This window comes from Eurosta solidaginis, chromosome 3 (genome assembly GCF_040869045.1).
Source record: "Eurosta solidaginis isolate ZX-2024a chromosome 3, ASM4086904v1, whole genome shotgun sequence".
NCBI lineage: Eukaryota > Metazoa > Arthropoda > Insecta > Diptera > Tephritidae > Eurosta > Eurosta solidaginis.
In genome coordinates, this window is record NC_090321.1 from 18,554,486 (window position 1) to 18,567,215 (window position 12,730).

The window sequence follows — 12,730 nt, forward strand, 5'->3', positions numbered from 1 at the left end:
TAGATTGTATACTATGAACTAGAATTACCTTAAATTTGATTTGTAATATTCCAAGCTTTAATTGTAAATTTCGAAAGTTAAATTGGCGTTTCTGAACTTTAATTTTAATCTTCTGAGTTTAAATTGGAATTTCTGAACTTGAATTAAAATTTTCTGAATTTGAATTGGATTTATGAACTTAAGATTTATTTTCTGAGTATAAACCCTTGTAGCACCCACGAGCGCTTGGAGTCAATATCTGCCAGGAAGCAAAGAGGAATTGGCCAGCGGAACGGGAGCATGTGGCCAAGCGGAAAGCCAAATCTCATTAGGCAGACGCGTTCAATTGGCTAGGGTCTGCCCGAATAAAGATATCAGCCTGAAAGTTGCCAGGGATACTTATTATGTCTTGGCCCCCATATAATTTTGATAAAAAAGTAGTAAGATGCCTCTTCAAGTCTAGCCGAAGCTTGCCCAGCCTCATTTTCTAGCGCAACCACGGTGTTTATGGCAGAATACTCCACCACCAACCCGCCATGTAGCCCGGATTCTATCGTGGAAAACTTCAACAGACTTCCTTCCCTAATCAACTTACCACTCCATTCACCCGTTGAGATAATATGCATGGTGAATAAAGCACAAGGAGCCAAAGCCGGCACGAAGTTGTCTATTCTGCCTGGTATGAAGTCGGTAAGAAATCCGGAGTGTCCTTTATTAACATTTTTATGACACAGGATGTTAATAAGCTGTATTTTCGCTTGTAGGTGTTTTACGAAGTGTAGGTGTTTTATGAAGGGCCCCGATTATTTCAAGCGTCACCAATCGCTGTGCTGCTTCCAATTTTTTCACCGTGAAAGAAATGTCAGGTGCTCTGCATAAGACTAGAACCTCGTGAAAGAAAATCGGCTTAACCAACATACCGAAACGGCAACGTACCACGCAAAAAATTTTCTCAATTTCTGAAACTGCAAAATGCCTCTTCGATTTCTTCGAGTGCATGCATTTTTGGTTTCTTTTTTAATTATTGGGTTGTGTTGCACATTAATATATATACCTACAGCTGTATATGTACATATGTATTAATATATCTGATTACATTTCAATGCATACAATTTATGGCTAGACATCATTAGTGTAACCGATAAGCTTTCCTACATATTAAAGTGTAGCCACACCTGCTTTCGTGGGCCGCAGTAAACATATACAATGCACAAACACACTGACATAGAAATACTATTTAACATAAATACATAAATGTAATTTTGAATATAGAGCTTTCAGCCATACGAAGTGCGTATTAAAGCCCAACCAAATTGGTTCCATACATTACGCTTATTTGATTTTCCCATAAGATAAGGAGACAGAGGGGGAAAAACTTGCTATAATACTGCGTATATATGCTATCAGGCCATAGATTGACCTGAAAGGCTTTTCCGGCGCTGAGTTTTCTCCCTCCTAGCACGAATCGCTGTTCGACCGCAACATTTGCGGAAGCCTACTTTAAGATAAACATTCCCAGTAGGGATGACTGAATGGAGCCTGATAGGTGCTTTGCTATTGACAGCAGCATTTCCATATATACATCCCCTCCAAGCAAAAGGGTAGAGTTGGAGGTGGAGTACACTTTAGGGCCCTTAACCTTCAGCTCTCCCTCAGACTACCCGACCACTGAAGTATATTCCAGGTAGAAGTTTCACCCATCACGGAAGACGCAGCTAGGATAGGGACATACAATGCCGGCAAAGAAATCTTTATTTTCAGCGACAGGCAGGATGCCATAAACCTATTGGCTCCTATTCGTTAAGTTCTGAAGTAGCACTAAACTGTCGCCAATCTCTTCAAGATATGGCTCACCAGAACCGCGTACACCTCACGTGGGTCCCTGGATATAGGGACATCGAGGAAAACTGCATTGCATATTAACTCGCTAGGCTGGGTACAACCAGGCAGCTTCTTCCCGCCAAGAACGCAAGCTAATGTTAAAAGAACAAATCCACTGTCAAGCAGACGAAAGATGGCTACAAACACCGGGGTTTCCAATACCGAAGGAAACCTGGCCAAAATGGTATCCTAAAAGATCCCGTCACCTGTAAAACCTAAGTAGGGATACATTTCACTCCACACTTGTTGAGGTATTAACCGGTCACTAACTTATAGATAGGCATGCAGAAAGATTAGGAGCGCCTTATGGTCGAGGCTGCAGGAGTTGTAAAGAGGATGACGTGGAGGAAACGGTAGTTCATCTCCCCTGCAACCGCCCAAAACTAAGCGGAGCACGGACGCGCTTTCTGGGTGCTACATCTCTAGATAATCTGAGCCAGGTTGTGGAGTATGACGTCAAGAATCTGGTAGGTCCTCAAAATGGTTCGAAGAGGAAAGATAATGGCGTATTTTCGTGGTATCAAAACGCGCCGAATATCACTGACCTAAGTGTGCCCTCGGGCAGCCGCCTCGACCTTACCTAACCTAGGGGATTGGGCACGACTTTGAACCAACAATCAAGCAGCTTAATAGACCAAGAAGCATCGACAATGAAAAATAAAAGAATTACGCAATGCGAAAGTTTAAAGGACTTTGTGACTCACCAATTCCTAATCCTGGTCCTTCGTATACGGGAAAATGAGCACTGGCAACTCAAGCCACAGCGATGAAGAAGCCAATCGCTTCCATACCACACAACAATGTGAATGGCACAGTGTAAGGATTCAGCAGCACTGTCATCTAATTAAATATTGCTTACTATCACGTATGCCATTTTTTATTGGGTACTCATTTCTATTTGCATATTTTGCAATATTACACTTTGGTTCATTAGCGAATTGTGGTTTATGTAATCGACATTGGGTTTCAAAATTCCAACAGTCATTCGCTATCAGAAGTTTCGCGGTGCTAAAACTGAATGTTGAAGGTAGATGTGGGGCTTTATAACTTTTTGTGGGTTAGTGTTTATGCATGCACATATGTATGTATTGTAACGAATTTAGTGAAATTCCGCTTACGTTCGTATCGCTAAACTGTTGAATAAAACACTCCAATAATCTGTATTACAAAATGGTCTTTATTAGTCTACTTTGAAAGTACTTCGCAATTAAAATTCAATTCGCAACTGATAGCGTGCTTATATCAAACTGAATAATGATTGCTCAGCTTGCGCTCTTTTATACTCTCTGCTGCTTCATTCGCATATTTCTACTACAGTCTAGACGTTTCGCCTGCTAGAACTGCTGTACATATCTCCTATTTGTAATTAGCTATATACATGTATATTTGTAGTTTGTATCCATATGCGTGTGTATATGTGAGTAATACTTCGCTGATGATGTATTGTATTTGGAGGATCTCTCTGCTGCCTTGTATGTATGTGTGTAGATGATTGATTTGTTTACGTACATACTGCTTAGTGTAGGTTTAGTGGTGATAGTATCGCTTAGTGATACTCATATTCGTCACAGTAGGATAATAGAAATGTATTTTGAATATATATTGGAAAAGCGTATGGGTAATGGCATATTTATATGCACTAGAGGTCATTACCGCAACATTTTTTCTGACATTTCAAAGGCTTATAGGGGTATGCAGGTAATTATGGTATGATGAAATCATAACTACATTTTCGGCCATTAATTTTCCTAGAGACACGTTATATTTCATATGCATAATCACGAAAATATTGTGAATGGAGAAGGGCAAGCGATGCAGTATGAACAATTTTTTTTTGATTTTTGAATAATTTTTTTTTTTTTCAATATTCATAATTTATATGTTTACATATTCTTTTGTTTTCATTAATCACAGCCCTTCCAGCTCCTCTGTAAAGAATACACATCGCCTCTTCGTCGATTCTAAAGATGCCTTCAACAGCACGAAAAAGAGCTGCCCAACACCATCAGTTCAGTCAGGATTGGAAAGCATCTTTTTGAGCTGATCGAGACTTAACGAGTTTCAGGCAGGAAGGCCACCTATCGTGCGATTTCTTAGCTTTTATATCGCAGAAAACAAAACAAGTAACAGAACTTAACCGCCTTGGAACACTTTCATATAAGAGCGTGTAATTGCTGCCGTATGCTCGGCCTGAACACCGGCGCCATGAATTCCGCGTACTCCAAACTGGAAAAAGAAGCGGTAAAGATGGATTTGATGGTAAATGAAGACAAAACAAAGTAAATCCCTGCAGCTGTCAAGAAAAGAGTCAGCACCATTGGCATAATTTCAAAATAGTTAAATACTTCGTTTATTTGTACAACTGAATTAATGCAAACAACAACATTAGCTTTGAAATCCAGCGAAATATCACTCTTGCCAACAAAAGCCACTTTGGATTGAGTAGGAAAAGGAAAATCATGCTCTACAAGTTAGCAAACATATTCGTCCTGTTAAATTTTGTAAAATCATGTACCTTCATAACAGCAGATGAGGCGGCTCTGAGCACTCCCGGCAAAAAAGTACTTAAAAAGTTATAGATCTATACGCGTTGGCAATGGCGAGTACCGAAAATGAATTAATAATGAGCTATGCGCACGGCCATAACCGCTTAAACGGTTAAGCACCAATTAAGTATGAAATCCTCCTGTGTGTTTCGTTTGTAGAAAGTGCAATCAGCTTTGATTATGGACCAAATTAATAAATGTAAATAAAAGTACGCACTTAACACCAAAATTATAAAAACCCTTTCAATTGCTTAGAGGCAATTTGTTTATGCATAATTTTTTTTGCTGTGGCTGATTAACGACGTAAATTTGCCGCATGTTAATTACTTGCCACAATAATTTTTTTTACATTTTTTATTACTTCCTTTATATTAGGTCGGTTGATTATTGGTCCGCTTTTCATAAAAATCTTGCAATCGATTTTTAAGTAACTTCTAATTAAGCTACAAACGTGAAACTTTACACATAGGTTATAACGCCGTGACAATGAAAAATTTTGGGGTTTTGAGATCGGTTTTAAAGTAACTTCTCATTGAGCTTAAAGATTAAACCCCAGAGACAGGTTAAGACCCCGTGACAAAGGAACAAAAGGTGAAAAATTTCCGTTAGGTGACGCACGGATCGAAAAAATTAGATTATAATTTGGAAATTTGAAACCGGGTTTTAAGTAACTTCGCGATGAGCTAGACAAATTTAGACCTTAATTCAGAGGTCGATTACACAATACAAAACGTTTCGCTAGGGGGCGCACGGACTGAGATATTTAGAGAAATCAAACGGAACGGAGGGAATTTTGGAATTGATTTTTATATAAGTTCTTATTGAGCTACAACTGTAAAACTTCACAGAGAGGATAAGATACCGAGAAAATTTAAGAAAAGGAGAAAACGGAAATGAAATAAAAAAATTTTAAGAACTTCCTTTATATAAATGAACAAAAATCAGCGACAAATATCTCCTTATATAAACACATATTATAGCCAAACTTTGATTTTTAAATTATGACAGAGAATTTGCAAAATATTTATGAGAAATAAAAATATAAAGGTTGAGCGCAATTGATTGACTAATAATATCTCCTTTCCTACCAACTTTCCAATCCAAGTAGTGCGGGCTCCACTTTTATATTTTGACTTCAAATTGAAATCGAAATATCGACGTAAATATATCGCTAAATATATACAACAAGTGTATGTATTTTATTTAATGTGTGGCCTAGAGCTCGTTTAAGATTATTAAAATTATTTTAACTTATCATAAATATTTTTGCAATTTCAATGTCAAAATTTAAAAATCAAAGTTTAGCAAGTATATTTCTTTATATAAGGAGACAATTTTCTCTGATTTTTGTCCATTTATATAAACGAAGTGTTTAAAATTTTTTTATTTTATTTTTTTTTTTTCAAATATATATTATGTTAAAATTTACCAAAACTTTCTTTTGTCCGTCAAATATTTAACATTTATCTTTTCTCGTCAACAGAACGATTTGTATTTACTTTTCAAAATTAGTAGATTCATCAACTTTCTAATTAATAAATTATTTATATGGCACGTTTTTTCTCTCGGCTTTTATTTGAGCAAAGAAATAAATATTGTGCAAAGTATTTTTAAAAGTGAGGGGAGACTTTTAATTGAGTGGCACATGAGTGGCTACAAACTTTCTTAGACGTCGACTGACTTGGATATTGAATAATTATTTATCATTTAAGAGTTTTTTTGTTTTTTTTTTTTTGAATATTGTGTTTTTTACAAAGTATTTAACCTTCATGTGCCAGGTAGTCTACATTTGTAGCAATTTGGGGAAAAAAGTCAAATAAAACAAAAAGTTCCGAAACAACAATGCCCGAGGTTTTCAGTAGCTTCCTAATTATCAATTCTGAGTCGATTAAGAGCATAATATCACTGGAGCTATTATTTGCCTGACCCCCAGACCCTACTTGAAAAAAACATCATCTTGCAGCCGGTAGTCTACATTTGTAGTCACTATACAAAATGTATGCAAAATATTATATAAATCGTTCTATCCACTCAAAAGTGAGATATATATGGGAAAGAACTCAAATACTAATCGAGCAACCAACGTAGGAGAAGATGTTGTGCAAAGGTTTGTATTCCATTGGGAGAACACAGGAAAGACTATAATTTGTGACAATTTTTTCTTATCGCTAAACTTGGGCAAGTATTTAATGTCCAAAGGTCTTGCTCTTCTTTGTACTGTTAGCAAAAATAAGACTTTTGTACCAAATAAAATGAAGGCTGACCGCAATTGAGCAGAAGAGCCTAACATTTTCGGGTCTTCGATGGAAAGTTTTCTTTGGTATCTTACGTTCCAAAAAAATGCAGAGTATACATAATACTTTCCAGTACACCTTTGAGATATTCAATTGTAGTTGAAAAGAAAAAACAAGCCACAATATATCCTTGATTACAATACAAACAAAGGAGGCATCGACGGAATGGATAAAATGCTTTCTGCATATTCAACGAAACGCGAAACTTTGCGTTGCCCTTGGCCATGTTAATAACATGCTAGATATGTATAAATGCACTTGCACCATTCATCATTTACTCGGACCGTCGTACAGATGCCCGACGAAAGTTCTTGCGGAGCTCGGCCAAGCAGCTTTTTATGCCAGCAATGGAACAACTCTCTAAAGTTCCGCGGGTAGTGGGACACATCCAAACACGTAAAGCTATCGAAATGGCATTAGATGGATCCCTTGCTGCCACTTCTGAAGGTGATTTATCCATTTTATCTGATATTTCTAGCAATAAACAACCAGCATAACCCTGTTGCCAAGACTTTGAAATGGGAAATCGTAAAAGTACACGTAAAATCTGTAGTTGGTGTAAAAAAGTATTGTGCGATGCTCATGCCGAAACATATACTTTGCGAAGATGCTGTTCAGTTCCTGAAAACTAATACATTTTTTTGCTTAAAATTATTACCTGAATTCAATATTTTTAAATAAAAACGTTGGTACACACGTACATGTCAAATAATTACATGCTTGCTACAAATGTAGACTTCCGACATTGTACGTAAGTTTTATACCCCGGGCACATGAAGGTTAAGCTAAATGGAACTTATTATCTGAAGTCTGGCGAAGTTCACTTAAGCAGACCTTTTTTTTAATATAATTGCAAATTCATACTATTAATTAGATTTTTCAATAATGCATGCTATTATATTAAGACGATTATGTAATGACCTTTGTCAATGTATTCATTTTCATATTTAGCAATTAAGTACGACAACGAAATAATTTCGTTTGCTTCAAGTTTATGTTGATTATTATATTAATTAAAATGCGTGTGCCAATGACAAATTCAGCCTCAGGTGATATTTCATCTAATCTCATTTTATACCTTTCATGAAAATAAAATTGTATATTAAGTTTGGTCACGAACCTTAAAATTGTAAGTTCCAAAGGAGAGATAAAAAAAAATAAATGTAAGGCGCGATAACCTCCGAAGAGATCTAAGGCCGAGCTTCTCTTCCAATTTGCGTCGTGCTCTTCTTGATTTTCCCTACAACTTGGCCGGACGGGACCTACATGTTTTATGCCGACCCTGAACGGCATCTGCAAGGCAGATGAGTTTTCACTGAGAACTTTTTATGGCAGAAATACTCCCGGAGCGCATGCCAAACACTGGCGAGGGGCGACCCCGCTTAGAAATATTTTCTTCTAATTGAAAAATCTTATTTCTAAAATTTTGATGTTGCTTTGCCCGGGGTGCGAACCCAGGGCATACGGTGTGATAGGCGGAGCACGCTACCATCACACCACGGTGGCCGCCAAAAGTAAAGACAGATCCTGCAATAAGTAAACTGAAATCTTCAGGATGACGTGCTGCGTAAATTAAGACTTGTCCGTCTGTCTTTCTGCTTGTTTGTTGGTCAGACCGTCCGCCTGTCTGTTTGAACATATGATATTAGCTCAATCTTTGAGACATCTTGATGAAATTTGGTCAGCCCGTTAATTTTTGTGTCCAAATAGACAATCGTCAGAGCCGACTGGATCGAACCACTATAGCATATATGCCGAATTTTTTAGAAAATGCGTTTTTTGTATATCTTTAAATTTCACCAAATGCTTCCATATATATATCATATGAGCTATTTTTTTTTTTACATGCATATACATGTGCACTTATGCTTTATATGGACTGACAAGTGCATAAATTTATATAAACTTATGACACCGTTGCGCAGAAAATTAATACTGCTAAATTTCCAGCATGCATTTTACTCAGTTGCAACTAAAATGTGGAAGTAATCTCACTTTATATTTATTTATTTTATAACTGAAATGTGCTTCTTCATTTTATCTCTACAGTATTCCCCACTTTTATGACCGAATTAGCTGTAGGTTACACACTATGCTAAACAGACGTGCGTGTCTCCGTTATTAAGGACAATCCAATTTGTAGCGAGTTATTTAGCCACTGCCGCGAATCTTCAATAATTGCCGCTGGATGGGTCTCCTAAACATTATCTAAGTGACGATAAGTTTTTTTTAACCGCAGATGTGGATATGTATACATGTAAAAAAAAAAACACGGTTATTGTGGCTTGAGAAATCATTGGGATCGGTTGTATATATTGCATACATACCTTACAACCAATTTTTCAGATAAACAACTTTTCGTCATTATGAAGTAGAAAAATCGTAGATGGGTCGTGCGTATAGCATATATCCCATACAACCGATTATTTAGATAGGAAACTTTAATAATTTCTGACCCATTTGAACAGCTAAAAGCTTCAAATTTAAGCAAATGCTTACATATATAGTATTTCATATTGTCTGAAAAAATCGCACAGATCTGTCGTATATATAGTATATACTCGATACAAACCAACTGTTCGGTAGAGGAGCTTTTCGGCTTGTCCGTCTCATTTGAAGGGCTAGAAGCTTTAAATTTGAACAAGTACCGTAAGCATACGTCATATTTACTGTTCATATAAGTGATTCATGGTCATAGCTATCTCATGCAGACAACAAGAAACGTGAAATTTTGTGTGAGAACTATCGATCTAGTTTTTATACTCAGTTGAGCAGATCTCACAGAGTATATTAAGTTTGATTAGATAACAGTTGGTTGTACAGGTATAAAGAAATCGAGATAGATATAGACTTCCATATATCAAAATAATCAGGATCGAAAAAAATATGATTGAATCATGTCCGTCCGTCCGTCCGTCCATTAACATGATAATTTGAGTAATTTTTGAGGTATCTTGATGAAATATGGTATGTAGGTTCCTGAGCACTCATCTCAGATCGCTATTTAAAATGAACGATATCGGACTATAACCACGAACACTTTTTCGATACCGAAAATTTCGAAAAACCGAAAAAGTACAATAATTCATTACCAAAGACAGATAAACCGGTGAAGTTTGGTAGGTGAGTTGAACTTATTACGCAGAATAGAAAATTAGTAAAATTTTGGACAACGTGCGTGGCACCGACCACTTTTAAAAGAAGGTAATTTAAAAATTTTGCAATTTGGCAGTCGTTGAAGAAATCATGATGAAATTTGGCAGGAACGTTACACCTATTACCATATGTACGCTTAATAAAAATTAGCAAAATCGGAGAACGACCACGCCCACTTTAAAAAAAAAATTTTTTTTAAGTAAAATTTGAACAAAAAATTTAATATCTTTACAGTATATAAGTAAATTATGTCAACATTCAACTTCAGTAATGATATGGTGCAACAAAATATAAAAATAAAAGAAAATTTCAAAATGGGCGTGACTCCACCCTCTTTCATTTAATTTGTTTAGGATACGTTTAATGCCATAAGTCTAACAAAAATTAACTAATCCTTTCGAAATTTATTAGGGAATAGACTTTATGACGTTAACTGTTTTCTGTGAAAATGGGAGAGATCGGTTGAAGCCACGCCCAGTTTTTATACACAGTCGTCCGTCTGTCCTTCCGCTCGGCCTTTAACACGATAACTTGAGCAAAAATCGATATATTTTTACTGAACTTAGTTCAAGTAATTGCCTGAACTCACTTTACCTTGGTATAAAAAATGAACGAAATCCAACTGTGACCACGCCCACTTTTTCGATATTGAAAATTACGAAAAATGAAAAAAATGCCATAATTCTATACCAAATACGAAAAAAGGGATGAAATATGGTAATTGGATAGGTTTATTGACGCGAAATATAACTTTAGAAAATACTTTATAAAATGGTTGTAACACCTACCATATTAAGTAGAAGAAAATGAAAAAGTTCTGTAGGGCGAAATAAAAAACCCTTGAAATCTTGGCAGGTATTACATATATAAATAAATTAGCGGTATCCAACAGATGATGTTCTGGGTCACCCTGGTCCACATTTTGATCGATATCTGCAAAACGCCTTCACATATACAACTACCACCACTCTCTTTTAAAACTCTCATTAATACCTTCAATTTGATACCAATATCGTACAAACACATTCTACATTCACCCCTGGTCCACCTTTATGGCGATATATCGAAAAGGCGTCCGCCTATAGAACGAAGGCCCACTCCCTTTTAAAAATATTCATTAACACCTTTCATTTGATACCCATATCGTACAAACAAAGTCTAGAGTCACCCCTGGTCCACCTTTATTTCGATGCCTCCAAAAGGCGTCCGCCTATAGCACTAAGGCCCACTCCCTTTTAAGATACTCATTAACACCTTTCCACCCATATTGTAAAAACGTATTCTAGAGTCACCCCTGGTCCACCTTTATGGCGATATCTCGAAAAGGCGACCACCTACACAACTACCACCACTCCCTTTTAAAACCCTCACTGATACCTTTAATTTGATACCCATATCGTACAAACACATTCTAGAGTCACCCCTGGTCCACCTTTATGGCGATATTTCGAAACAGCGTCCAAGTATGGAAATAATGCCCACTCCCTTTTAAAATACTCATTAACACCTTTCGTTTGATACCCATATTGTACAAACGCATTCTAGAGTCACCCCTAGTCCACCTTTATGGCGATATCTCGAAAAGGCGAGAACCTCTACAACTACCACCACTTCCTTTTAAAACCCTCATTAATACCTTTAATTTGATACCCATATCGTACAAACAAATTCTAGAGTCAACCCTGATCCACCTTTATGGCGATATCCCTAAATGGCGTCCACCTATAGAACTATGGCCCACTCCCTCATAAAATACTCTTTCATGCCTTCCAGGGTTTCCCTCGGTTCATTTTCCTACATGGTTGTTTTCCCTTATTTTGTCACCATAGCTCTCAACTGAGTATGTAATGTTCGGTTACACCCGAACTTAACCTTCCTTACTTGTTATTTTTATTTATCGAAATTTCCCTCATATACCATTTCTTTTTCTATATACTACACATCTTATATAGCCGATTATTCGGATATAGCAATAGGGATAAGATTATTTCTCAGCTCCATCATGAAACGTATGATGTCTGCAGCACAGTCGTCCAACAAAAGTGCCGTCCTTACTTGTTTCAATTTAATTACATGAAGACCATGAGAAAACCGCCTACTGCTGTTCTCATTCAGAACTCAACCAATATTTCTGAGAAATTTGTATATACTCAAATTTATTCGAGCCTGTGCATAATTAAGCATTCTAATTATAAGCCAAAACTCGTAAACCTATTGCTAAAGCAACAACTTAAATTCTTGCACGCACACATAGGCATAAACATAAAAACACGCAAAAAGCGGACGTGTCGCTGGCACTCGAGACAGTTGCAATATTCATCATTAAAATTTCATGCGATTGCTTAATTGTCTGTCTGTTATGACTTAGACAGACGGTTATTAATTAAAGTGGAAATTTACTGAAGTGCTGTTTGTATTTGCTGAATTAAAAAAAACGACAAATTTATTAGCGCACATTAATTGTATTAATCTGCTTAGTTGAAGGTTTTTTTCGACTTTTCTGTAAACTAGAAGTTGGTTGTTGAAAATGAGAATGATTACATGTGAATGAGAGAGTTTTTTTACAAATATGTTTTATTTGTCTTACCTTGCTATGTTCTTAATTACAAGTGACGCTTCTTTCATTCATTTGACGCGCTCTCGTTTTCAAACGACGTTATCGCATTTACATTTGACGTTTTATAATTTATATTTCACTTGCCTTATTTAAAATGAGCGAGTGTTATTCTCGACTCACATTTTCTCATTTCAATACAACGGGTTCTCATTCACAATTGCTCTATCATGTTATTAATTTCCAGTGACACTTTCTCATTTACAATTGGAAATGGTTGTAGTTCATTTAAATGAGAAATCGTGATATGTTCCTTCAAA

At 36.4% G+C, this 12,730-nt stretch overlaps 1 protein-coding gene and 1 long non-coding RNA gene across 7 annotated transcripts in view; one reads left to right on the plus strand and one right to left on the minus strand.

The window, feature by feature from the left end:
• Positions 1-12,730, minus strand: part of mtt (mangetout) — a 409,542-nt gene that overhangs the window by 274,554 nt on the left and 122,258 nt on the right. The window lies entirely within an intron of this gene.
• The window catches only part of LOC137243402 (uncharacterized), a 222,854-nt gene that overhangs the window by 192,660 nt on the left and 17,464 nt on the right, over positions 1-12,730 (plus strand). For 2 of the 6 annotated variants that reach the window (XR_010950518.1, XR_010950521.1), the window contains one exon: positions 3,775-4,640. The exons of 3 other annotated variants lie outside the window; for them this stretch is intronic. This is a non-coding gene — a long non-coding RNA (uncharacterized lncRNA). Of the gene's footprint in view, positions 1-3,774; positions 4,644-12,730 lie in introns of those variants that run through there. One more of the 6 variants, XR_010950517.1, reaches the window with a different exon arrangement.